At 44.1% G+C, this 25,531-nt stretch overlaps 1 protein-coding gene and 1 long non-coding RNA gene across 5 annotated transcripts in view; one reads left to right on the top strand and one right to left on the bottom strand.

The window, feature by feature from the left end:
* Positions 1-25,531, bottom strand: part of FAR2 (fatty acyl-CoA reductase 2) — a 241,065-nt gene that overhangs the window by 148,253 nt on the left and 67,281 nt on the right. The gene's annotated exons all lie outside the window — the stretch shown is intronic.
* LOC112547431 (uncharacterized) lies at positions 2,462-19,297 on the top strand. Its single transcript, XR_012896569.1, has 4 exons — positions 2,462-2,560; positions 8,679-8,808; positions 17,535-17,702; positions 19,175-19,297. It is a non-coding gene; the product is annotated as an uncharacterized LOC112547431 (long non-coding RNA).

Below are 25,531 nucleotides of genomic sequence, written 5' to 3'. Positions count from 1 at the left end.
TCTGCCATGCTGGCCAGATGACATGCTGTGGCAGCTGCAGTGTGGCTGGAGGCTAGGAGGGCCAGCTTCCTCCCACAAGCTCTTTCCCCCATGTCTGCAGCTTTAAGAGCTGCAGGGGAAGAGGAACTATGAAATCCTGAGGAGTGTGGATGGAATAGCTAGCAGGGCACCTGTGTGATGTCCTGGAGGCCCCTTATTAAAACAAACAAACAAACAAACAAACAAACAAACAAACAAACAAACAAACAAAACTCCCTGTGCAACTTCCACTCATGCCCTCTTCCAAAACAGCTATTTTGGAAGAGGCATTATTCTTCATGGGAATGAGATTTACAAACACTGGAAAAAGCCGTTTTTTATTTCAATTTTCTTTCGAAGTAATGCAATTGCTGTGTAGATGCTAGCATTGTTGTAGATGCTAGCATTGTTATTCTGGAATAACAGTGCAGTGTAGATGCACCCTTAGAAAAAACCAAATGAGAATATGAACGCATGACAGAGTTGTTAAAAACCAAACAGAAGTGTTGGATTACATCCTAATGGCAATTAATCACAGATAAGATCCTCTTCTGGAACAGAAATGAATGGAAAAACGAGCAGATGAGGTGTAGGCAAAGTTGTATATAGATGGCCTGATCCCTTACATGACTGCACAGGAGAAAATGGGAATTCCAAAGATGGCTTAGAATGGTCTCTCCGAGTACACAGAAGCTGACAATTCATCAAGTCTCACAATATTAATGTAAGTCTCTCACTTTTAGAGTTTTGTTTTTGTTACTTATGCTATCATTAAAAACAGCTTAGTCATAAATACAGCTGTGTTCCCTTCCACAGAGCCTGCTATCTGTATCTAGGACCTGCCTCACTAATCCCAATATCAGGAAAATAATCTTAAGGAGGAACTCACCTAGAGATGTTGGTTTGGCCCCTGGACAAGAACTTTATATACAGATTTGCTGAAATGACACCATGGAAGAGTAGTGGACTGTATATTCCTGTTACTCTTGCTGTGAAAGAGTAGTTGAAACGTCCACTGCTATCCTGTACACAGCTACAACTGAAAGCACGTAGTATGTTCTTGTCCAAAAATCATACCCTCATTTCCTGGATACAAACTAGATAGCAGGTGCAGGGTGCTCAGCTGGTGGGTTGGTCTGAATGTACAACGTGTATCTAGGAACTGGAATTCCATTTCTGTACCTGTTCTATTGGCCCATTTGTCACAACCATGTAAAAAAGCGATCCACTTAAACGGATGCATCAAAAATATGGTTTCTTCCAGTGTCTGTATTCTGGCAGACCACATGGGACTCGGACATTTGATAAGCAAAAGCTAAGTAGGTTTCACTGGGCATAATGATGGCACAAAAAGATTATCCGTGGATCCTGTTATATACTGTCAGTATCAATTGAAAATTAATACATTTCAGCTCTCCTTATGAAAAAGAAATATAGGGCATGCTGAACAGTTATAGGAAGGATTGCCTTCAAATGATTTGTACTGTCATTCATGTTTATTAGATACAAAAAGGCAGGTTATTTCAATAAAATGTGAGAAGTATTCCTAAGTTATACCAAGGAAAGAGGTTCATACAGAAGTAAATATCATACTACCAAGTACATTATGCAGATGTGCACAATTTATAATGTTACAGAACAAAACACAATGATACTAAACTTGTATTTTCCTTGTTGTCATGTGGCAGGCAAATCCCACGCTGGATCAGGGTAGGAAGGAATTAACACTGTTACATCTACCCTATGAACTAGGAGTGTGAAATCCCAGCTCAGAATAACAAGTTCACATTAGCTCTTGTCAAGAAAGTGGACTAAAAATATCAGCATGGCCACAGTAGCACAGGCAGCAGCAGAAGTGGCATGGGCTAGCTGCGCCTATTTCAAACCTACTGTAAATCGGGGCATATGTATCTGTGACGCTACTGCTGCCTACGGTACCACAGCTACATGGCCAGTTTAGGGTACTAGCTCACTGAACACTCCAGGGGGTAACAACGTTCCCTCTAACCTTTTCCATCCACGCGAGGAGTTTTTAACATCCATATTCAAAATAAATGTTTTAATGTGCACCAAGGCACGTGCAAAGGTGCACCAAGAGTAGAAACAAAAATTCTAGCTGAAGGCACTCTGCTAATTAGCTGGGCGACATTAAAAACTGCCCTGAGTGGCTGCAAAAGCGTAAGGCTGTTAAAGTGTGGTTAATTGACTAGTCAACTAGTCGATAGACCAGGGGTGGCCAGCCCATTCTGGGCAAAGACACAAGATAGCAGTGGATCCAGCACGAAGAACCAGGGAAAAGCTGTCAGGGGGAGGGGAGGGAAAGAGGACTGCCCCTTTTCCTTTTGCTTCTTTAAAAGGAGCCCCCAGTCGCATTTGGTCGATTTAAAAAAAAAAACACCACCCTCTAAAAAAGGCTCTTCCCCTTTAAGAAACCACATTTAAACACGTTTTGAGGCTTTTTGGCCACAGCAGGCTCCCGCCACCTGCTGCCATCTTTACTTCTGCAGCTTTCATGGCTGTGCGGGACGGCTCCCCTGCCCAGGTCAGCACAGGGAGCTGGGAGGAGAGGGCCGTTTTGCAGGCGTGGGGGTGGCTTTTGAGCCACGGGGGAGCTTTGCAAGCCGCACTCGGGAGGGAGGAGGGGGGGGGGAAAAGAAGGGGAAGGGGAAGAAGAGCCACATGCAGCTCATGAGTCTTGGGTTGGCCACAGCTGCAATAGGCACTTCCGCATACCTCCTCTGAAACATACAAGAGCCTCTCCTGGGAATGAGGAATAGGAAGGAGGAATGCGGAACTCTGCGTACAGTCTGGGGCCAGTGGGAAGTACCGCTGACTCTGGGCTGCACTCACTGTGCCTGCTTTGAAATGCACAAGAGTCCCCAGTCAGGGCTCTTGTGCATTTCAAAGCCATGGAGCCCACAATCACCAGGGGACTCATAGTCCCCCATTGACCCCGGGCTCCATTCTACACTGCATGCTGCTAGGAGCCCAGGGTCAGCTGACCCCGGGTTCCACGTAGCACTTCATGCTCTCTCTCAGAGGCAGCAAAGGGGGTGGGATATTGATTAGTCAAAATACTATACTACTCAAAATGCAACTAGTCTTTTACATCCTAACACAAGTGCACAGATTACAGGGAATACTGCGGTGTGGGGGGTATGTCTATATGAGCTAGGAATCACATCTCAGTCATAGTGTAGATGTAACCTGTGTCTGGGAAGCTAGCCCACTGCACAACACCAAGAAATATCATCAAGCTGCCAGGAGTAAAAAGGGAGTAAAACAGGTTTCAGAAGTCAGTTGCCCTTATAGAGGGACCAAAGAGACAGGGGATTTAGGAGGTGCGCTCAGTCACACTTCATTAGAAATTCTAGTAGCAGTAAAGCCTGTAAGAAGGCTTGAAATGGACTTAATTTGATGTAGTCTAGTGTCAGTGAAGCCAATCCATTGATCCTGATCCCACAAGCAGCCATATGTGGGCAGTGTGGAACATAACTATTTGGAAACAGAATTTCTTCACACAATTGGATCTGAAAAATCTCTAATCTACAAGAATAAGAGAGGTAATTAACATTTTTACTTTGAAATTAGAGGATATATGCTCTGTAGACTTTTTTTTTACCTTAAGGTAGCAACTTTAGGTAGGCTAGATTTTTTTTTTTTTAACTTGGCAGAAGGGGGAACTAGTACTTTCAGAAGTGGTTTGAGTAGGACTACTCTTAAAGGAACACCTGACTTAAAACTATCCTAACTTAATAGCTACACCCTTAGACACTGATTCTGTAGGTGCTCCAGGGTTGGAGTACACATGGGTGAAAATTAGTGGGTGCTGAGTAACCACCAGCAGCCAACCACCCCCCAACTGCTTTCCAAGCCTGTTGCCCGTTAGTGGCCCTGTTGACCAAGTTCTCCCCTACCCTCCCAGCACTTGTGAAGTGCGGTGAACAGCTGATTTGCAGCATTCAGAAGTTGCAGCGGGAGGAGCAGGGATGCAGCATACTCGGGGAGGAAACAGGCCAGGGTTTTGGGAAACGGGGTGGAATGGTGATGAGGAAGAGACAAAGCTATTGTGGTAAGTAATGGGAAGGGTCTTATGGGAAAGGGGTGCAAGGGGTTAGGGCCTGAGGTGGGAGGTGTCCAGCCCCCCTCCTAGGTAGAGGGGAAGTCAATGCCTGTGTGTGGACCTACATTCAAGGCTGCAGGCATTTATTTCATTCCTCATGATGAATGGAACTTGAAAGATTCAGTTTGGTTCTGACAGGCGTACATGCTTCTGTACATGCTTGATCTCAAGAGATCAGGTTCTCTTGTGAGATTCCCACACTTGCATTTCTTGTCCTAGCAAAATCCAGGCAGTGCAAAACCAATCTAAAGGGATTAAATTAACCAAATATATCCACTTCTGAAAAAATGGCTTAGTATGAGCTGAATCCTGGACAAACGTTCTGTTCAGTATCGATTTCATTCTAAATGGTTTTTTCACCTCTACTTTGTTCTCCATTCCACTAAGGCTTAAATCCTTCCTCTTGAAATAGTTCCCTAGGGTCATGCTAGGCGACAGTGCCTCTTCCTCCAGAGCGCTCGTGTGTGGAGTTATAGAAGTTATATCCTTTCTGACATGCCCAATGAACAAAGATGTAAACCAAGTACAGGTTGAAACCTCTCTGGTCTGGGAAGAGAGTCCTACTGAAGAGCTAGCACCTAGGAGGGGAGCAGGGCTTCCCAGCAGGGCTGTGGGAGCCTCATGTGCAGTTGTGGAAGCCTGGCACAGAGACTGCCCAGAGTGGCAGCAGGAGCAAGGCTCTGCAGGGCTGCTGGGCGCTGGAGCAGGAGCCTAGTGTGCGCACAGGTGGCGGTGGTCCTTGGCACAGCAGTGGGAGCCCAGTGAGCAGAGGTGACGGGGCTGCCTGGTAGGGCAGCGGGGCCAGCGAGAGTGGGAGCCAATGGAGAGGGCAGTGATTAAGCCAGGGCTGGAGGGGGCTGGCGGACAGAGGGCCAGAAATGATGATCCCTGGTCCAGCAAAATCCCTCATCCAGGACTGGTCAGGTCCCAAGAATGCTGGACCAGGGAGGTCCAGCCTGTACAGAAGGTCTTAACTGCCAAATGCACACAGATAACATTTAGTCAGACATAGCTTCCACTGCAAATGCTAACAGCAACTTCTGCTAGTCCCTCTGTATCTGAGACTGATAAATATATTGAAAAGGAAATACAGAATGGATGAAATCCTGGATGCATTGTGTGAACTCCAGGGGAGCCGGGATTGCATCTTCTCTCCCTCTGCCCCTATGTCAAAGCCACATGAAATTTATCTCCAGTCTAAACTTCACACAGGTCTGTTTTAATGCTTTAGAAAGGTTTGATTTCTCCATTTTCAATTACAACTCCCATCTCCAATTAATGACCTTTCTTCTGCAAGGCAGGTCAATCATTCCAATTTCCCTCTCATTAGGTAAAATCTATTGACTCCAGAGTGGGAGAGATATTTACTATATATTTTAATGGAATCAAATAGTCAATTGAAAACTATTTCCCAATCAATGCCTTTCATTGATTATTCTTGTACAGTTGATATATTCATTTTGCTGAGCTCCAGCTGCATCCTTCACATAAACGATGTCATCATGAGTGGCTGAATTGTTTCCATTCCCTCCGAGTGACTCCACTGCTGTGCCAAGCAGGCTGAGATTGAAAAGTCACACACAACCTAGCATGACACTTAACCCTTATATCACTGGCCAATGCTGGAATGTCTTGTGTGATCAAGAGATGCCTATCCTAACTGAAAGCACAGCCTGCCAAAGGGAAGCAGCAAGAGTTGGCACAGTACTCAGAGTAACTCTCTGCAGAGAAGTTGTATCAGCTAACCTAAGGGGATAAGAGCAGTGCTAGGAACACATGAGGGAAACAGAGAAAGAGAGGCTGCAGCTGAGAATTTTGATACCCTACCTCAGCGTTTCCCAAACTATGGGCTGCTGCCCTGGGAAAAAAATATCGGGCCTCAGCGTGGCTACCAGGAGGGGAGTGGGGCAGGCTGGGAGGAGGTGTGCGTGTGGGGGAAACCGGCTGCTGGGAAGCAGGATTGGGGGCAGTGGAGTTGTCCGGCGGAGATGGGGGGTAGACAGAGGAAGCAGGGCAGGACGCAGGGGGGAGGGAAGGGAAGGGCTGGCTGCGGGAGATCGAGAGGAGGAGAACACGAGAACCAGACTCTGGAAACAGGGCTGGACAGGGGCAGCGGGAGGAGAAGCGGGGGAGAACCGGCCAGCTGGGAGGGGGTCGGGGGAGCGGGGCTGGTTGTCAGGGGGAACGGGGCTGGCCTGGCCAGGGGAGATTGGTGGGGGGTAAGGAGGAACTGGCCGCCGGAAGCAGGGCTGGACAGCGGCAGCAGAGCTGGACGGGGGAGATCGGGAGGAGAAGCTAGAGGCGGGGGGAGGGAGCAAATTGGCCAGCGGGAAGCGGGACTGACTCAGGCGGAGGATGCAGCGAGGTGAAACACTGAAAATTTATTCATTTTTTATTCTTTTTTTTTTAAATATGCATTTATGTTTTTGGGCTGCAAAAAACAGTACTGAAAAAAAAACGGGTTCCAACTAAAGTAAAAAGTTTGGGAAACCCCGGTCTACCCAGCTTTCTATCCATCTTACAGTCCATTTATCCAATCCATATTCCTTTAACTTGCTGGCAAGAATATTGTGGGTGACCGTATCAAAAGCTTTGCTAAAGCTGGCACCGGGGGCTTTGGGAGGACCAGAAACAACTTATTTGAATATTCACCATTTGCTTAATGAATATGCAAATGAATGTTACAGGTCCTCCAAAAGCTCGTGAATGGATTTACCGGTCCCATGTCAAAAAGTTTGGGAACCCCTGCCCTATATATGAGAGAGGGAGGGAGGGAGAGAGAGAGAGAATCAGACCAATAAACTGCAGCCAACAGATATAATTTCACACCTAAAGCCTTTAACCTCATCCCATCGAACAATGCTCTTTAGTTTGTTAAGCAAAAGAGATCTCTTGTCCTTTTAAACTTTGCATACCCAGGTTAAAAATAAAAGCTATCCATTTTTGTCTGTTATCATTAGCACATTAGGTGGGACATGGTAACACATCCACAATTCCAAACAGCTAGATTCTTGTGGACCTGTATTTACCAATCCCTCTCTTTATAACATTAGACTAGTCAGACACATGAAAGATGACATGCTGGTATGTTAAACTTAAGACAAGCACATCTCATATACCAGCTGTTTCCTGTTCAGACTTCCCCCTCTTTTCCCCCCATGCCAAGATAACACACTTATCCAGGAATAAATACCAATTTATCAATTCAGATTTTCCAACCACTTCTACTGCAATCCAACAGCATATGTCAAAGTACATCGGACTTTCTTGGGACTAACAAAATGGGGAGCATTCCAGTAGTTCAAACAAAGGTCTAGGTCCACTATTCTCTATTCTGCAAACACACAGCACATACCATGTCTACGCTGTGTCTCAGTTTACCCACATGTGAAATGGATACAACATCTACCTTACGATGCCATTCGAAGAATTTTTCTTTAGAAGATCCTTAGATTAAAAGGCTCAGTTGGGACCTGAATGGTCCCAAATGCCGGGATTTGCCAGACCAGGGGAAATCCCTCCTCTCCTGACCTGGGCTGTCACCAGGTTAGGGCTCGAGCCTGCCCCCATTGTTGCCCCAGACCCTGAGGGGCCTCTAGATGCTGCCAACCCCACTGCTGCCAGGGCCAGTGCACTATGGTCAGAGCTCTGCAGCTGTGACAGAGCTCCATAGCCACCTGGCTCTGCAGCTTGGGCCAGAGATCTGCTGCTGGGGCCAGGACTCCCTGCTATGTTATCCGTTCCCACCCCACACATTGGTCTCCAGCTGAGTTGCAGGTGTCCCTTTCGGCACTCCTGTCCCACTGCAAGACCTCCCTGTACCAGTGTTCTGTGGTCCAGGAACATCCGTGGCTGGTGCTGTATCATAGATGTTGCCAGACCAGAAAGTCAGATCAAAGTCTTGGGGGTCATGCCACCATTTTACAGGTGCACAGCATACGTGCAACTTCCAGGAAAAATCATTATTCTTGCAGTCTGTCTTATCTTTTCACTTGTAGGCAAAATACCAGCGGTTTTAATAGCAGATCTCATTATAAAGTATAGTGAACATCTGCTCTAACTAGTAGTTGCCTGAATTTGAATCTTGACAAGATGGAGGTGGGACAAGGTGGAAGAAGAGCGTTTTTAAAGAATTCACTACCTTTCTTCCAGTCCAAATCACTGAACGTCACTGTCCACACACTCAGTTTCCTCAGATGTCCATGTAGCCATGGTGGCAAAACGCTCTGCACCTGGCTAGAGGCTTACACTCTATCCTATCAGACACTGCTGTGGCCCCACATACCCATATTTATACCATCCAAGAACAGCATCCATGCAATTTCTGTACTTGGGAATGAAATGCCACTTCCCAAGGAAACAACAACAATCCCTGAATTCAGCACTGTGCCTGCTCAGTAACCTGGGTTCCTCGGAATACTGATTTGCCACTCCCTTCAATGTCTCTTCACTGAGCACAGCATCAGTTCCAGGTCTTTGTGCTGGTTTACAAAACCTACATAGCAGCGGCTCTAACCGGGATTGTCTCTTCTTTCAGAATGGTGGCTTCACACAAAAAAGTTATACTCAACCAGAAGAATGAAGCTGTTAACAAAGATCGAAGACTCATATCCCCAGGAGATGGAATTTTCAAGGCGCTGGACAATGATTTTGGAATTCTCTGTCAGGTGAAATTAGAAGGATCATAAATCTTGCTTCATTCCCAGCCAGCACCAAAACTATTTCCTTGACTTAGATTTTCTTCAGAACCGTCTGAAGCACATCAGCTCTCTCACACTTTGTTGTAAATAAAAGGAAATTCCCAGCAATAACGTTAAACTTGTTTCTAACAGTGAGTATGGAAGGAAGTTGCTCAGTTATCACTGTTGTGGTTATTCAGAGTGTATACATTAACTCTGTGGCAAAGTCTGCTGTTGATATTTCAGGGAGCAGTGCTGCCATAGATACTTTCTGAACTCATCCCATTTAAAAGTCCTGTTTGGAGCCTTTGCTCCCAGTTACTATACTTTAACAGAGCAGAAAGGGTTTCTGTTGAAATCCCAGCAGGTCTTTGAATCCTGCATGGAAATATTGCTTGGCTCAGTACATCAAGTGAGGCTTATTATCCCATCCTGAACAAAAGGGAGATAGGAATACTTCTCTAGACAGAGAAAATCGGGGCCTGGAACAAAAGCAATGCTGGAGGCGAATCCAAGGAGTAGCCTAGCAAGGGGCGGAAAGTGTAGGCGGAGCATAAGCTGTTAATTTGCCAATAGAAGAGGACTTGCAAGAAGAAGTGTATTTCAGGGCACTAACTGACTGAGTGTCCTATGCTAAAGTGGGGATAAATATTCAGCTTGTTTACAATGACCCCAAAACTTCTCTGAATCAAGAAGGTCCATAATGAACTACCCATAATGTCCCACAAACTTTCCCATATTAGTTTTACACTATGAACATGCCAGATGCAATTTTTAAAATATAACAATAAATTGTAACCACTTTTAATGAAGAGTAAGGAGTATCTTATTCGCCCTAGACAATTATTACTTTTAGATGGGCTTGCATCTAATTTTCACATTGCACCACACTTTTAATGTTGAAGACTGGCCCTAACCCAAATCCCCACCCCCACTGAACCCCACTCCCCCAAGCACCTTGACTTCCCACATTCAGATCCTACTGCCAAGCTCTATTCCCCCGAAACCCAGACCTTCCCCACTGAGCCCCAACCACCTTCATCTGGACCCCTCTGAAAAGGCCTATTAACATTGCACCCAGAATCCCACAAGTCCCTGTGCATCCAGGTCCCCCCTGAACCCAGATCCCCCCCTCCTCTTGTGAGCTGCCCACACCCAGTCTAAGCCACAAAGAATGATCTCAACCCACACCTCAATGTGCCCACATTCACTAAGCCTCTCCAAATTTGGATCCTTTCTGCCTATACCTGGTGCAGCTGGCATGGACAGCCCAGGAGTGTTTCTGGGGCAAGGCTAGTCCTTGTGCTGCATCAGGATTGGATGCAGCCTCACTGCTGAGGCTGTGTCCTAGTGGTGGAGGTTAGGGGAGCTGCACCTCCCACCTCTGTGCTCTCCAATGCAATGTAATTTACATAACTTGAAAATATTGTGCAGAGAACCTTTTTGGTGTAGAACGCCCTCAGGAGTAAAATAACTGGTGTTGTTCTCCTAGTTCAACTGCTAACCTTTGCATTCACAAGGTTTGGAGGCAAGAGGGAATTTTGCAACTCTCATATGAATAGCAAAGGAAATAATTTATACAAAACACTAATGCTATGACGCAGGTATCATCTACCAGTTGACTAATATCACCAGGCAGGGATGCACAGTACAGCCTCTATCAAGAGATAACTTGATGGATGCCTCTTGCATCACTTCAGTTTATTCCATTTTGCTTCCTCCTTACCCCCACCCCCAGAGCCTGTGTTAAAATTTTAAATGTTACAAGGAAAGGCATCTAGATAGATTGCCAATTTCCAGTACGTTATTTAAAATGACCACACAAAAAGACTTGCTTTTTGTAAGATTCCACATAAAACACCTGTAGGAATCCTCTTATTAAAAGCAGCCAAGGAGTTTAAAGTATAGACAACATGTACTTCTGATGAAGGCAAGAAAGGCTCTCTCCCCCCTAAAATAATAACAACAACTGCATGAAACACTTATCTTTTTATGTTACAGAACAGCATGATTTAATGAGATGATCACAGGAGTGAGAGCTAGAAAATTTTGAACTCAGGAGTTGCTGTGTCCTCAAAACCAATTACTTTACCTCCCAGCCTCCACTTTCCCTATCTGGGAAAGGAAAATCTGACTTACCCCTCTAGTGAATAGTGATGATTAATCACTTCATACTTGAAAAACACTTTGAAGATGAAACATATCAAGTATATGGCACTATATGTGAAGCAGTACAGAAAACCCCCCCACCCTTCCAACAGGGGCCAAGGCCAGATGCTTCAGACAGAATTCACCCTAGAGCTTAAGAGGCCTTACAAAATCCAATAGCCCCATGTCCAATAGCCCCATGTCCTGAGTTAATCTGGCCCTGCCACATTCTGGGGACACAGTAACATCCAGTCTGTAATGTCAGAAAAGGTCTGATGTAAGATCCCACAACTTTGCATTTTGTCTCCACTAATTGGAAGGAAGCACATGATATCCAATGCCTGATATGCAACAGAAGCATGTAGGAACAATGCTTCATGCTTTAACTAAAAACTGACAAGTGCATTTCAGCAACTATAAGCCTGTTAGACATCTGTAGTATGTAAGATCCTGGAAAAATTTTTGAAGGAGAAAGTAGTTAGAGACATTGAGGCTAATGGCAATTGGGACAAATTACAACATGGTTTTACAAAAGGTAGATCGTGCCAAACCAACCTGATCTCCTTTTTTGAGAAAGTAACAGATTTTTTAGATAAAGGAAATGCAGTGGATCTAATCTACCTCGACTTTAGTAAGGCATTTGATACAGTACCACATGGGGAATTATTGGTTAAATTGGAAAAGATAGGGATTAATATGAAAGTTGAGAGGTGGATAAGCAACTGGTTAAAGGGGAGACAACAGTGGGTCATACTGAAAGGTGAGCTGTCAGGTTGGAGGAAGGTTACTAGCAGAGTTCCTCAGGGATCAGTTTTGGGGCCAATTTTATTTAATCTTTTTATTGCTGATCTTGGCACCAAAAGTGGAAGTGTCCTAATAAAATTTGCGGATGACACAATGTTGGGAGCTATTGCCAATTCAGAAAAGGATCGGGATATCATACAGGAAGATCTGGATGATCTTGTAAATTGGAGTGATAGCAATAGGATGAAATTTAATAGTGAGAAGTGTAAGATTATGCATTTAGGGATTAATAACAAGAATTTTAGTTATAAGCTGGGGACACATCAGTTGGAAGTAACGGAGGAGGAGAAGGACCTCGGAGTCCTGGTTGATTATAGAATGACTATGAGCCACGAAAAAGGCTAATACGATCTTGGGATGTATTAGGGGAGGTATTTCCAGTAAGGATAAGGAGGTGTTAGTGCCATTATACAAGGCATTGGTGGGACCCCAGTTGGAATACTGTGTGCAGTTCTGGTCTCCCATGTTTAAGAAGGATGAATTCAAACTGGAACAGGTACAAAGAAGGGCCACTAGGATGATCTGAGGAATGGAAAACCTGTCTTATGAAAGGAGACTCAAGGAGCTTGGCTTGTTTACTTTAACCAAAAGAAGGCTGAGGGGGAACATGATTGCACTTTTTAAATATATTAGAGGAATAAATACCAGAGAGGGAGAGGAATTATTTAAGTTTAATACCAATGTGGACACAAGAACAAATGGATATAAGCTGGCTAGTAGGAAGTTTAGACTTGAGATTAGACGAAGGTTTCTAACGATTAGAGGAGTGAGGTTCTGGAACGGCCTTCCAAGGGAAGTAGTGGGGGCAAAAGATCTATCTGGTTTCAATATTAAACTAGATGGGTTTATGAAGGGGATGGTTTGATGAGATAACATGATCTTGGTAACTAATTGAGCATTCATTATCAGTGGGAAATAGGTCAATGGAGGGAAGATAGGTGTTACTATAGAGAACTTTCTGGGTGTCTGGCTGATGAGTCTTGCCCACATGCTCAGGGTTTAGCTGATCGCCATATTTGGGGTCGGGAAGGAATTTTCCTCCAGGGTAGATTGGCAGAGGTCCTGGAGGTTTTTCGCCTTCCTCTGTAGCATGGGGTACAGATCACAGCTAGAGGATTCTCTGCATCTTGGGGTCTTCAAAGTATTTGAAAGTTTCAATATCTGAGATATAGGTGAGAGGATTATTCTAGGACGGGTGGGTGAGATTTTGTGGCCTGCACTGTGCAGGGGGTCAGACTAGATGATCATAATGGTCACTTCTGACCTTAAAGTCTATGAGTCTATGAGCAAGTATTGCCAGAAGTCTAGAGAGAAAGTTACTTGTTTTTCTCTGTAACGTTTGTACAGATTTTTCCACCATTTGAGCATAAGTTTCATTAATGACAACCATATTTATATCTCATGGAGCTTAAGAGGAGAAGTGGGACAAAAAAGAGCAGCAGTGTAGGTCAAAGGGTAATTTTACTTAGAAGTTTTTTTCATGTCATCAACAACATTTAGATTCACAATGGGAAGAGCAAAGTGAATACAATAGGGATTGTATAGGAAAAAACGAGTTCACAAGTGCATTTAAAGGTTGAGTGAAAACACAGACCTAAAGAAATTTAAGTGGATGAAGTCAGGTAACAAATATAGGGAGGGATTTGCAAAAACATTTAAGTGATTTAGGAATAGAAGTCCTATTTTGCTCCTCACGTACCTAGATGCTTTGGAAAAGGCCACAGTAGTCTTTTTCTGTATTTGAAATGACTTGACTTACTGCAGTTTTTGTCACACAATGAAATCTAGATGTTTCATATAATTAATAAACTGTGGTTACACAGACTGCGCATATATTTACAACATATTTATTTGGACAAAAATTGTTAACTTTTACTCCTGGAGCAGTTCCATCAAAGCAGCATTATTTCAGGGAAATGTACTTTTACCATTAACTCGACTTTACGGAAGATAAGTCAAAAGCTGAAGGGGTTACTGTTAAACAGACCATAAGAATAAAAGAACGGCCATACTGGATCAGACCAAAGATTCATCTAGAACAGTGTTTCTCAACCTTTTTGTATAACGTACCCCTTTAAAAAAAATATGACACACACACACACACACACACACACACACACACACACACACACGTACCTCCAGTACCTACAGTTTTCAGACACACCAAATGTTTTTCTACCATTGCAACACATTTGTTTAAATAACTTAATCATAGCTGGGTGGGCAATGAAATTTTTTGGTGTAAAAAGTACAAAAACAATAACACATTGTAACACTTAAAACAAAAATTCAATTTTCTCCAAATTTCAGTTGTGTTGACGCACTTCCCCCCCAGACTTCTCTCAAGTGCCCCTATGGGTACTCGTACCACTGGTTGAGAAACACTGATCTAGAGTATCCTGGTTTCTGACATGGCCAAGGCCATATGCTTCAGAGAGAATGAACAAAACAGATACACATCAAGTAAGTGATCACCCATTCCCAGCTCATTCATTAGTGAATTTAGGAGTGGCAGGAACTATGTTTATAAAGCAGAGGTTAGATATTCCTATCTGTCCAATAGTTCCACCCCTAACCTCAATAGTCTGATTACTAGGGGAAGGTGTGGTCTCAGTGGACAGGGCATAAAACAAGAAGGCTTGAGTTCTAATCCAACCTCTAGCACTGATTTGCCTGTGATGTGGGCCAAATCACATAGCCTAGCTGTAAAATGAGATCATAATATTTATGTGCAAGCTTTAGAGTGGTGGGAGGATTAGTTTGTTAATGTTTGCACTGAAGAATGAGAAGTAGTATGACTGTGCTACACAACATAAGGGAGATGGAGATGCCACAGTCATGAGCCTGGATCCCTGCTCCTCAGACAGATTGTATTTGGCAGCTTAACTTGCACTGCAGGAAAGAAAAGTGTCTGAGCTGCCACAGCAGCAGCCACTGCCACTTGTAGAAGCAGAAGGAGATGAATATCATAGTGAGAATTCAACTCCAATCCTGTAGCTCAAATATTTCAGGTTGACACAGCACTTCATGAAAGGTAGAGAACAAGGAAGCACCTTCCGGGGGACTGATGTTGAGACCTCCGCATCAGGAGTAGTTGTGGGTAAGACACTAAGGATGCAGGTGTGTGGGGATGGGAAAATAAGCTACCTGTTGGTGAAACCAGAGCTCTCAGCCATCAAACTCCGTCATCTGAATTCTTGACCTGCCTCATCAGAAGACACATTGCTCTGAGTAGCAAGCTACTCGTGCAGACTTTGCCAGATTGATAATGTGGATGTCACAATAAATACAGAGCCTCATAAGAGCACTGTATTGATCTCTGGCAGCCTGACACCGAAGAGTAAATGGACATCGGACTCAGATTCCCAACCTCCTGTCCACAGCACTTCTTGCTGCTTCTCCATGATACACATCAATCAGATACAGGTGCTCACTTCCACAGACGTGACACACTTAGCAAGTAATGGATACACAAAGGAGGAAAAAAGGAAAGAAAATGCAGTGGCTTCAGAAAAGCCACCAATATGGTAACTGAGCCCAATAACAGGTTCTTTTTCTATGGCTACGTCTTCAATGAAAGATCTTCCAGCAGAAAATATGCTAATGAGGGACTCAGTAGCATAAGTCATGATGTCATTAGTATATTTTCTGCCATTTCGTTTTGTGCAAGGGGTTTCTGCGCAAAAAGCAGCAGTGTGGACGGGTTTTTTTTTTTTTTTTTAATGCCTGTCCAGGGTAAGAATCTTGCACAAAATGGGGTTTTTGCACACACACAAAAAGTCCACACTTTTTTTTGCGCAAAAAGAAATGGCAGAAAATATACTAATGAAGAAATAGCCTATGGGTACATCTAGACTACATGCCTCTGGCGACAGAGGCATGTAGATTAGACTACCCGACATAGGAAAATGAAGCGGCAATTTAAATAATTGCTGCTTCATTTAAATTTAAATGGCTGCCGCGCTGAGCCAATCAGCACGGTAGTCTGGACGCTCCGTGGTCGACAAAGGCATTTGTCGACCTCTCAGGTATACCCCAGGAGGCATACCTGGGAGGCCGACAAATGCCTTTGATGTCGACTGTGGAGCGTCCAGACTACCACGCTGAGCAGACAAATAGCTGATCGGCTCAGCGTGGCAGTCATTTAAATTTAAATAAGCGGTAATTATTTAAATCGCCGCTTCATTTTCCTATGCCGGGTAGTCTAATCGACATGCCTCTGTCGCCAGAGGCATGTAGTCTAGACGTACCCTATGAGAAATTACAAACATCTTGTTCTCTGACGTAATCATTTCAATAACCTACCTGCTCACATGAACCATCAGACAGCATACAGAAACGTCGTAACATGCATCCACAAATCAAAACCACAGCAGGTACAACAGTTCTAAATTTTAGAGCTAGTAGTCTGGATAGTGTCCTTCCAAATAAGTAGCAAGATATTAAAGGGGGGAAATCCTTTTGTTTTTGTTTCTTTGGTTATTTTGAATTAAAAAAAAAAGCAAGTACATGAAAATCAAACATTTAATGTACAGGCAGTCCCCGGGTTACGTACAAGATAGGGACTGTAGGTTTGTTCTTAAGTTGAATCTGTATGTAAGTCGGAACTGGCGTCAGCCGCTGCTGAAACTGATCAGTTTCAACAGCGGCTGAATCTGGACACCAGTTCTGACTTACATACAGATTCAACTTAAGAACCCCAGGCGTCCCCAAGTCAGCTGCTGCTGAAACTGATCAGCGGCTGATTCCAGGAAGCCCGGGGCAGAGCAACTCTGCCTCGGGCTTCCTGTAGTCAGCCCCTGGTCAGTTTCAGCAGCAGCTGACTTGGGGACGGCTGGGGCAGAGCAGCTGGGGTGCTGCTGGGTTGCTCCAGTAGCACCGCTCCTCGGCGCTACTGGAGCAACCCAGCAGCAACCCAGCTACTCTGCCCCAGGTGTCCTGATTCAGCCACTGCTGAAACTGACCAGCAGCAGCTGAATCAGGACGCCTGGGGCAGAGCAGCTGGGGTGTTGCCGGGTTGGTACAGAAGCGCCGAGGAGCGGCGCTGCGGGACCAACCCGGCAGCGCCTCAGCTGCTCTACCCCAGGCGTAGGCAAGAAAAGCCTGGTCTGCTGAGGAGGGGGGGGGGCACTAGCTGCACCCCCCCCCCCAGCAGACCAGGGAGACGCGGGTGGTGGGACCGCCCACGTCCTCCACGGCTTTGCTCCCGGTCTCCCTGGTCTGCTGGGGGGGGGGCTTCTCCCAGCAGACCAGGGAGACGTGGAGCAGCTTTTCTCGCCCCGGAGGATGGGGGCGGCGGGACTGCAGCACATCTGGGCACATAAGTCGGATCCGCGTAACTCGGGGACTGCCTGTAGTTTCTAAGTGGCTGTGACTTAGATAGATATTGAACCATACTCCATTACACCTGTTCAGCAGGGCCGATAGCCATTGTGGAACCTGGAGCAAGTTATAAGTGCACTTATAAATGACTAGCTGTGGCCCTGGTAGATAACATTCTACCTCCACACTGCCTGATTGCAAGTGTTTCTTCTCTAGGCCCCTCAGGGGAAGACTACCAAAGGTACTGATTCTGAGCACCCACTATTCCAGCTGAAGTCAGTGGAAGCAGCAGGTGCTTGTTATCTCTGATAATAGGCCTCACAGTCTCATGCTCCAGGTGTCCCCATCTCGTCACTCAGAGTTTTTAGCCATTCCTATCTATAACTTGATCCAACATTATTGTTAACTTACCTCTTTCCCCCATGTATGACCACCAACAGTGTCACCCACAAGCTCACAACACCATGAACAGTAAGAACCAGAAGATGCCCATATATTCTTAATAGAGAATCAGCACCATCCCAGCCATGAAGCTCAGCTACAACCTCAAATAACCCAACTCCTCACACGGACTGACCCAGCCACATTCAGCTGACTGAAAGCACAAGGTAACAATGAATACAGGGGCACTTCTGTGTTTACAGTAGTAAAGATGTTAACTAAGGCACATTTCCTAGCATCTACCTATGGCATAAACTTTCATTTAGAGCAACTAGGTGGGTAAACGAATATCTTGTAGTGGATAAACTTCTGTTAGAAGATTGAAATCTTGTCTCTATCACTAATGTCTCTTCTTCAGCTGACCAGCTATTACCTCTCTCACTGTGTCTAATATCCTGGAACCAACATGGCTATAAACACCACCACATAAACTTTCAGTGACTTCCGCCACCTTGCTAGCACACATAGGAACACAATCTACAACAGTGATGAGAGATACCAGGGATGGACTAGTAAACTCTGGATTACAGATGATTATGAAATGAGATGTGAAATATTAGCAGGATTAGTGATGTAACAGTGTAGTTGATTAAAGCTTATCAGTTAATACCATTAACTACATGCATCTGCCCCCTCCCTCTCCTTCCTCCCACCATTAACATTTAAATCCCAGCTCACACTGTGGCTCTGCAAGAAAAGTAATTTGAGGGCCAGGCAGGCAGTCCGGCTCAGTCTTGACTCTTGCCAAGTCAAAGGAGCTACCCTCCTCCTCCTCTTCCCCCCCTCACACACACACAGTTTGGTCGGCATGAGCCAGCACTGAGCCAGGCTGCCTCCCTGCGTGGCTCCTAAAATCCTTTCAGTGCAGGGCCTCAGCAGGGGGTAGCTTCTGGGACTCAGCATGAGCCTGAATTGAGTGCTTGCAGTGCCAACCCTTATCGATTATATGCTTAACATTCCTATGCTGGATCTCAGTATTAATTAATCATAGTTGTCCAAATATATATACACATATATATATTTGTTGAAGTATATATTGCCACTACTAGGGATGTGAATGGGTAACCAGTTATCACCACCCTTAACAGGTGATCCACATGGGATACTGGTTAATTATTATCTGGGAGGGTTTCTTCAGCCCCGTGGGGGTTGGTAGCCAACCCCTCCCTCCCCCCACTCTGCACAGGGTGGGCTGGGAGCAGAAACCAGCAGCCCCAAGAGTAGGGAAGGCCTCCAGCAGCAACCCACCCATGCTTGGGGATGCCAGCTCCTGCTACCAGCTTCCCCTTCCCCCGATCCCACTTAATCAGTTAACTGGTTAACCCTGACTAATTGGGACTTTACATCCCTAACCACTACAAAGTGGCACCCCCACCCCTTGTGTGTTTCCTCTCGTTCAGACTATACAGCTTGCTCTATTTGACAAAGGTATTTCATTCCGCTTTCCTTACTTTAACTATGTTTTGGACTAAATCCATGGCCTGCTTGACATAGCAAAAAGGGAACAAACCACATTGTGCTTTGTACTTTTTTTTTTTTTTTTTTTTTTAAAAGAGATGTCCTGCCAGCCAGGGTGCATTACCTCACAGTGGCCCTAAGAGGCATGCTCAGAAGCATATTTTGCCATTCCTTTCAACAGATGCCAAGTGTGCCTAACCTAATAGCCGCTCCCAACAACACCGACATACTTTACCTAGCGGCGGGGGCTGGAGCCATCTTCCCAAACTGTAAGCTTATGCTTCAAATAAGTCATGCGGGGGCTGGAGCCATCTTCCTAAACTGTAAGCTTATGCTTCAAATAAGTCATTTGGTGTAAGTCAATAGATATTCTTTCCTAAAATTCTTTCCTAATACTCTCACAATGTAGTACAAAACCACAATGTGGTACAAAAATGATATTCTTTCCTACTACTCTCAAGAGCTATAAAAAAAAAAAAATCTTACCCTGCTATTTGCCAAGGAAACAGGTATCGGTGGAAAAGTCGCTCGCTCCCTGTCGCTCTTGAATACAAACATGGAATGGGGACTGACTACAATTGTGCAAAATCAACCAATCAAGTTTGTAATCTAAACCAAAAAAAGTCATTGGGGATGGAAGCTGAAGCAAATTTTTTAACAAAGTTGAAAAAAATAATTTCAAGTCAAACAAAACATTTGATTAAGTCCAAAATTCAGTGTTTCAAAATTTTAGAGATTTTTTTTCACACTTTCAAAAAAAATTGAAGGAAAATTCTAAATGAAAACTCATTTTCAATTATAAAATAAGTTTCATTTGGAAAGTGTCTCCATAAAATGTGATTTTCTGTTCAGAATTTTTTTTTAAAACAAACCATTTCTGAAATGTGTCAATCAACCCAAATCTGCATTTTTCAGCAATATTATTTCACGTAATTCTAGACGTAACCACTAGCTGTTTTTGGATGGGTTGGCCTGAGCATACCATTTTGGAAAGACATCTAACATCTGCAACAAATATCAGCCTTAGTTAACAGTCACATGTTGGAAGGAATCTTTCACTCAAATACATCATCCTATCTTATCAATTTCAAAATTATTTTCCATTAGTCCGATTTATTTGGGGAAGACATTTTTCTCAGCCCGCCACTGTTGTCCAGATGTTACTGATCACAGTAAATGTCCACAGCACTATATCTGGAAGATTAATTACTGGGATTTTGTTTCTTTTGCAGATCATCTAAAGAGAAACATTGATGAACTGTCTAAATTTAGGTCCCTAATATGTGCCAGTCTACGCAGTGCTGTGAGGAGCCAACCATGGCTTGACAATGGTTAGCATGTCTTATATGGTAAGTTGTAATGTTTGAGATTGAGCTCTGAGACATGAAATTGACCACGGGTGTATCTCTACAGCTGATGAAATGTCCCTGAGGTTCTGTGTGCAGAAAATGCATGTGTCATATTGCAGTGTTGCTTCTGCTGTTTTATATATTCTGGGCCTGATGTTCAGAGATGCTGAACTCCAGCTAATGCCAAATGCTGCAAGTGCTCAACCATTCTGAAAAACAGATCCTACTGATTTTGGGAAATGTGATGCTATCAGCAGGCCTTTTGTACTTCATTGTACATTTCTCATTACGTAGCTGGCTAGAGACATCTCTTTGGTCAGGACCTGTCTGCTCTGACATCCACTGCCAATATAGTACAGCACACTGCTTACTTATTATGTGACGAATATGTCCATTTCTTTGTGGGACATGCAGTTTCTGGGATCATACTTCAGGAGAGTATCTGTTACATATACACATTTAGGTCCTCTAGTTTAAGATAGTAATACCCTCATTAGTATTCATTTCACCAATTGTGATCTTCATTCCCATGCATTAAACAGTTTTTTAAAAGTAATCAACAAGCCTGTAAATCACATATATGTATTATTTAAGATGAACTTACATAAATATGCCACGACTGCATCTGGATACAGGATCTCCTCATCATTATAGGCCACATTTAGGGAGGTATTGCGTTGCATGGTCTGGTTCAGTATTTTATTCACTCATTGTTGGAGAAGCAGGCTATACATTTGTATCTATACTTCATATTTTACTTACCTTTCCCCCCTCCCTTTAGTGCAAGTTGGGGGATCTTTGCCAACCTCAGATTTGTGGGAAAACTTCACATGTAGCCAGGCATATTGTCTAGCTATCATCTGACAGTCTGAATATGCTGAAGTGGTCACACCTTCCTCACTTATTTGAAGGTTGAGTCCAATGTATTGGTAGGATATACACAAACCATGTGTGTTGTTACAGTGACACTTTAAACAGTTCAATAGTATAAGGACTGCAGTCTGGTTTCTTCACATAAAAACGGAAAGCGACTGTCTAGGAAGGAATACTGCAGAAAGGGATCTAGGGATCATAATGGACCACAAGTTAATGAGTCAACAGTGTGACACTGTTGAGAAAAAAAAAAAACCCACCATCCACACACCATCACCAACCCACCCAAAACAAAATACACACACGATTCTGGGATGCATTAACAAGAATATTATAAGCAAAACACGAATAATTCTGCTCTACTCTGCATTCATTAGGTCTCAACTGGAGTATTGGGTCCAGTTCTGGGCACCCCATTTCACGAAAGATGTGGAGAAATTGGAGAAAGTCCAGAGGAGAACAACAAAAACGTTTAAAGGTCTAGAAAACATGATCTATGAGGGAAGACTGAAAGAACTGGGTTTATTTAGGCTACAAAGGAGAAGACTGAGAGGGGACATGACAGTAGCTTTCAAGTACCTAAGAGGATGTTAAAAGAAGGGAGGGAGAAAAACTGTTCTCCTTAACATCTAATGGTAGGACAAAAAGCAACAGGTTTAAACTGGAGCAAGGGAGGTTTACGTTGGACATTAAAAAAAAGTTTCCTAACTTACGAGGGTGGTTAAGCACTGGAATAAATTGCCTAAGGAGGTTATGAAATCTCCGTCATTGGAGCAAATGCTCTCAAATATTTAAGAGCAGGTTAGACAAACATCAAGATGATCTAGATGGTGCTTGGTCTTGCCATGAGGGCAGGGGTCTGGACTTGATTACCTCTCAAGGCCCCTACCAGTTCTAATATTCTATTATTCTAAACACAAATCAGAGCTGCCACCAATGTGACTAGATCTTACCCAATATATAGTTCGTGCATCATTTTACACACATGTAGTTCAAAGCCTCAGTAACTATGTTAAGGCTGATCACACAGTAACTTTATTAGGTTTTCCTAATCATCTCTCATTGACTCCATTCCCATGCCCATACATCCAGCTGGATGGGAAAGAAGTGCGGTCTCAGAAAAGAGGCCCATATTCTCAAGATGTAAATGCTTTGTAATGGCTGACACATTACCATCAATGTCTTAACCAAATGTTCTGGCTTTACATTCATGCAATATGGATGCTCTGGGTGGATATCCAATTTGAGATCTCTGGATCTTAATGTATGGGCATTTTCTGCTTGATCCAACAAACCCTTAGCATCATTTACAAGACCGTAGCAGACTTGCAAACTTTTGACTTAGCCACTATAAGGAGGAGACAGAAGCCCACACCACCACATTGAGCATACATGACTTACAAGGAGACACTGAAAATGAGGGTAAGCTGGCTGGCTTAGTCCTGGTTTACTTAGCCCTGTGCTCAGGCCTGTATGTAAAGGTCCAGCGGCTGCTTTCAAACCACAGGGCCTGAGGGCAGGGCAGGCAACAACGCAAACACAGTCCCCCGGTCAATAAGGCCCCAGGTCCTGGTGCAGGGCGCGGCAGCAAAACAAATACAATCCCACCGTTAGTAAGGCCCAGGCCCTGGTGCAGGGTCGGGAAGGCAAAGAAACGCAGTCCCAAAGTTAATACGGCCAAGGCCCTGGTACAGGGCAGGGCAACAAACAAATACAGTTCCCCTGGCACGAGCAGGGTGGGGAGACTGCCACCCGGTACGAGATGTGGCGGGGGGGAAGCGGGCCCTCCCTACTCCACCGTGTCCCAGCCCAGGGCCCTAGTTGTGGCAGCCCTGGCTGCTATTGGGATCAGCGGGGATCTGGCCAGAAACCCACTGACATGCTCTACAACATTATGACAATCTCCTGCTTCCCTTCGCCCATTGCCTAACTCCCCCTCCCCATCTACCTGGCTCCATACCAGCTGCTGGTCCTTGGGGTCGTGGTAGTCTGAATGCTTGGGCAGGATGTAAAACAGTTTAGAGGCAGTCGGAGATGTGCCGTAGAGAACAAAGTTCAAAATGGCTGCCCTTAAAGGGGCAGGTGATTTTTTTTTTGGTCAATAACTTCTCCCGCCCCTCCCTCAAAAAAAAAAATCCTTGGTGTTCTTCATTAAAAAAAAAATATGATTGTTCGGTGTTCCTCGGTCTTAAAAAGTTTAAGACACACTAGTGTAGAAGGTCTCCTCTTTGGAGCAAGAGTCCGGTGGTCTGGGCCTGTCCTCACGCTCTGCAAGGTCTTCAGGGCACTCCTGGCTTGGGAGCTCAGAGTAGGCTTCTGCTTCCTCTGGTGGCTGGGGCCCTACTGAGCTCCTGGGCTGGGCTTTTATCCTACCTGCCCCGCACCTGGGCCTCCATGGAGTTAAAGGGGCAGGACCCAGCTCAGCCCACCCAGGCTCGGAGAGGGGTTCTTCCCACTTGGGGTCAGTAAGTGACCACCCCTGCTCACTACTCTTATGCATTAAACAATCAGCAGCCAGAAAGGTGATGATGGCTCCTAGGTATCTTCTTATATATGTTGGGGATGCACAGATGTTTGGAATATTCACTGGCAGAATTGTTTGTGTAGATACAAAATTCATGTATGTCTTGTCATTTGTGGACTCCGATTATGTTTCCTAACTGTCCCAGGTGAGGTGACTCATATCACCTGATTATCGTGGAAGTTATTTAAGCCACATAATGTTGTTAGACATGGGAGATATTTGTGTTGGAATCAACCCCAGAGAGGTGTGTTTTAGACTCATGATCATCATCCCTGTTCTACACTACATATGTGGCACAATCCAGGGTCTCTCTCAATGGCATGGGCACTATCCTGAGCAATTATGTCTGTTTCAATCTGGATCACCATCTCCTCTCATTTGGTAGAGTATGGTTAATGATATAACAAGCTGTTTCAACACGTAAGAAGATTATTCTCTGTCTTACAAGCATTCAAGATCAGCTAGCAAGGTTGGGGCCTCAAGGCATTGCTAGTATGTGCATATACACTGGTGAGTCTGTCTACTGTGGCATGCCTGTCTCATGCACATTTATTGAAAGGATCCCCCCCACATAATGTGCATTGCCTCTTCCTCCATATGTGTCATCTGAAGAAGTGAGTTGTGCCCACGAAAGCTCATGATACTATCTATAATGTTTTGTTAGTCTCTAAAGTGTGACAGGGCCACTCTTTTTAAAAAAAAAACTTGTCAGATGTAATAAAAGAGATGTATTATTGGTGGGCTAAGTACAAATGTTTAGAGCACCTTAGTGATTCAGGAGCCAAATTAGCAATCAACATTACCCAAAACAACATTGTAGTATGAATTCAATACAACAGGGGAAATAATTAGTGTGAGTGTGTGTGTCTAGTCTAATAGCAACATGACTGACAAAATATTATTTTATCCGTTACAACTGGTTAATAATATAGTATAAGCATCCTGATTGGTTAGTAATTAGCACATTGCTGCACATAATGTTAAAATGCTAAGATACATTAATGAGAGACTTGCAGTGGATCGAGGAAGATGGGTGTGAAGCAAAGGCTGCTGATGAATTTGTAAGCGGCAAGCCTAGGCACAACAATGAAGCAATTATTTATATTTATAAAATACAGTGTAGTCTGTCAAGAGTGGGGTTTCAGGGAGGTTTTTTGTTTTAATTATCTCCTCTTTGCCCCCTAAGGATGAGAAAGGAGGAGGAAGAGGATTATGTCGCAAATATTGGATCCACGATTTTCACTTATTCCACGCCAGCATGCCTACCACATTCCTAACTATGACTTGACTGCTACTTTGAGAAAGGAGGAAACAGCTAGGAGACTAAGTTTTTACATAGAGTAATACAATTGACTAATAATAAACTAACACCTCAGACCCCAGTGTTGCCAATCTCTCTGATAAAAATAAAGGAAGTAAGGAAAGCAAGGGAAATGATATTACCGATGAAAGGATGCATTGTTTAAGTATAATAGCTATGGAGTTTCTCCCCAGTATGAAAATCCTTTAAAGGAACCTTTTATTGATAACATAAAGCTTAACACCTCAAGTTTGGCACTAATGAATTTTCCAGGACCCAAATTACCAAGATGTCAGCAGTTTAACTTGTTCTTAATTGGGCAGAAATCTTAGAAGTTATATACCTAACTACTTGGTGCAAGTACAAATCAGGTCATTAGACACGAAGCTAAGATTTTTGCCTACAGTTGGTTTGTGGTCACATTAATAGCAGTTCCAAATTATGTCTGCAAATGGGGCCTCAACCTGACTGAAAATTAATTTCAAAATCTCC

Source organism: Pelodiscus sinensis, chromosome 1 (genome assembly GCF_049634645.1).
Source record: "Pelodiscus sinensis isolate JC-2024 chromosome 1, ASM4963464v1, whole genome shotgun sequence".
Taxonomy (NCBI): domain Eukaryota; kingdom Metazoa; phylum Chordata; order Testudines; family Trionychidae; genus Pelodiscus; species Pelodiscus sinensis.
The sequence above is the reverse complement of the archived record's forward strand: the minus strand, read 5'-3'. Positions and strand labels throughout refer to the sequence as shown.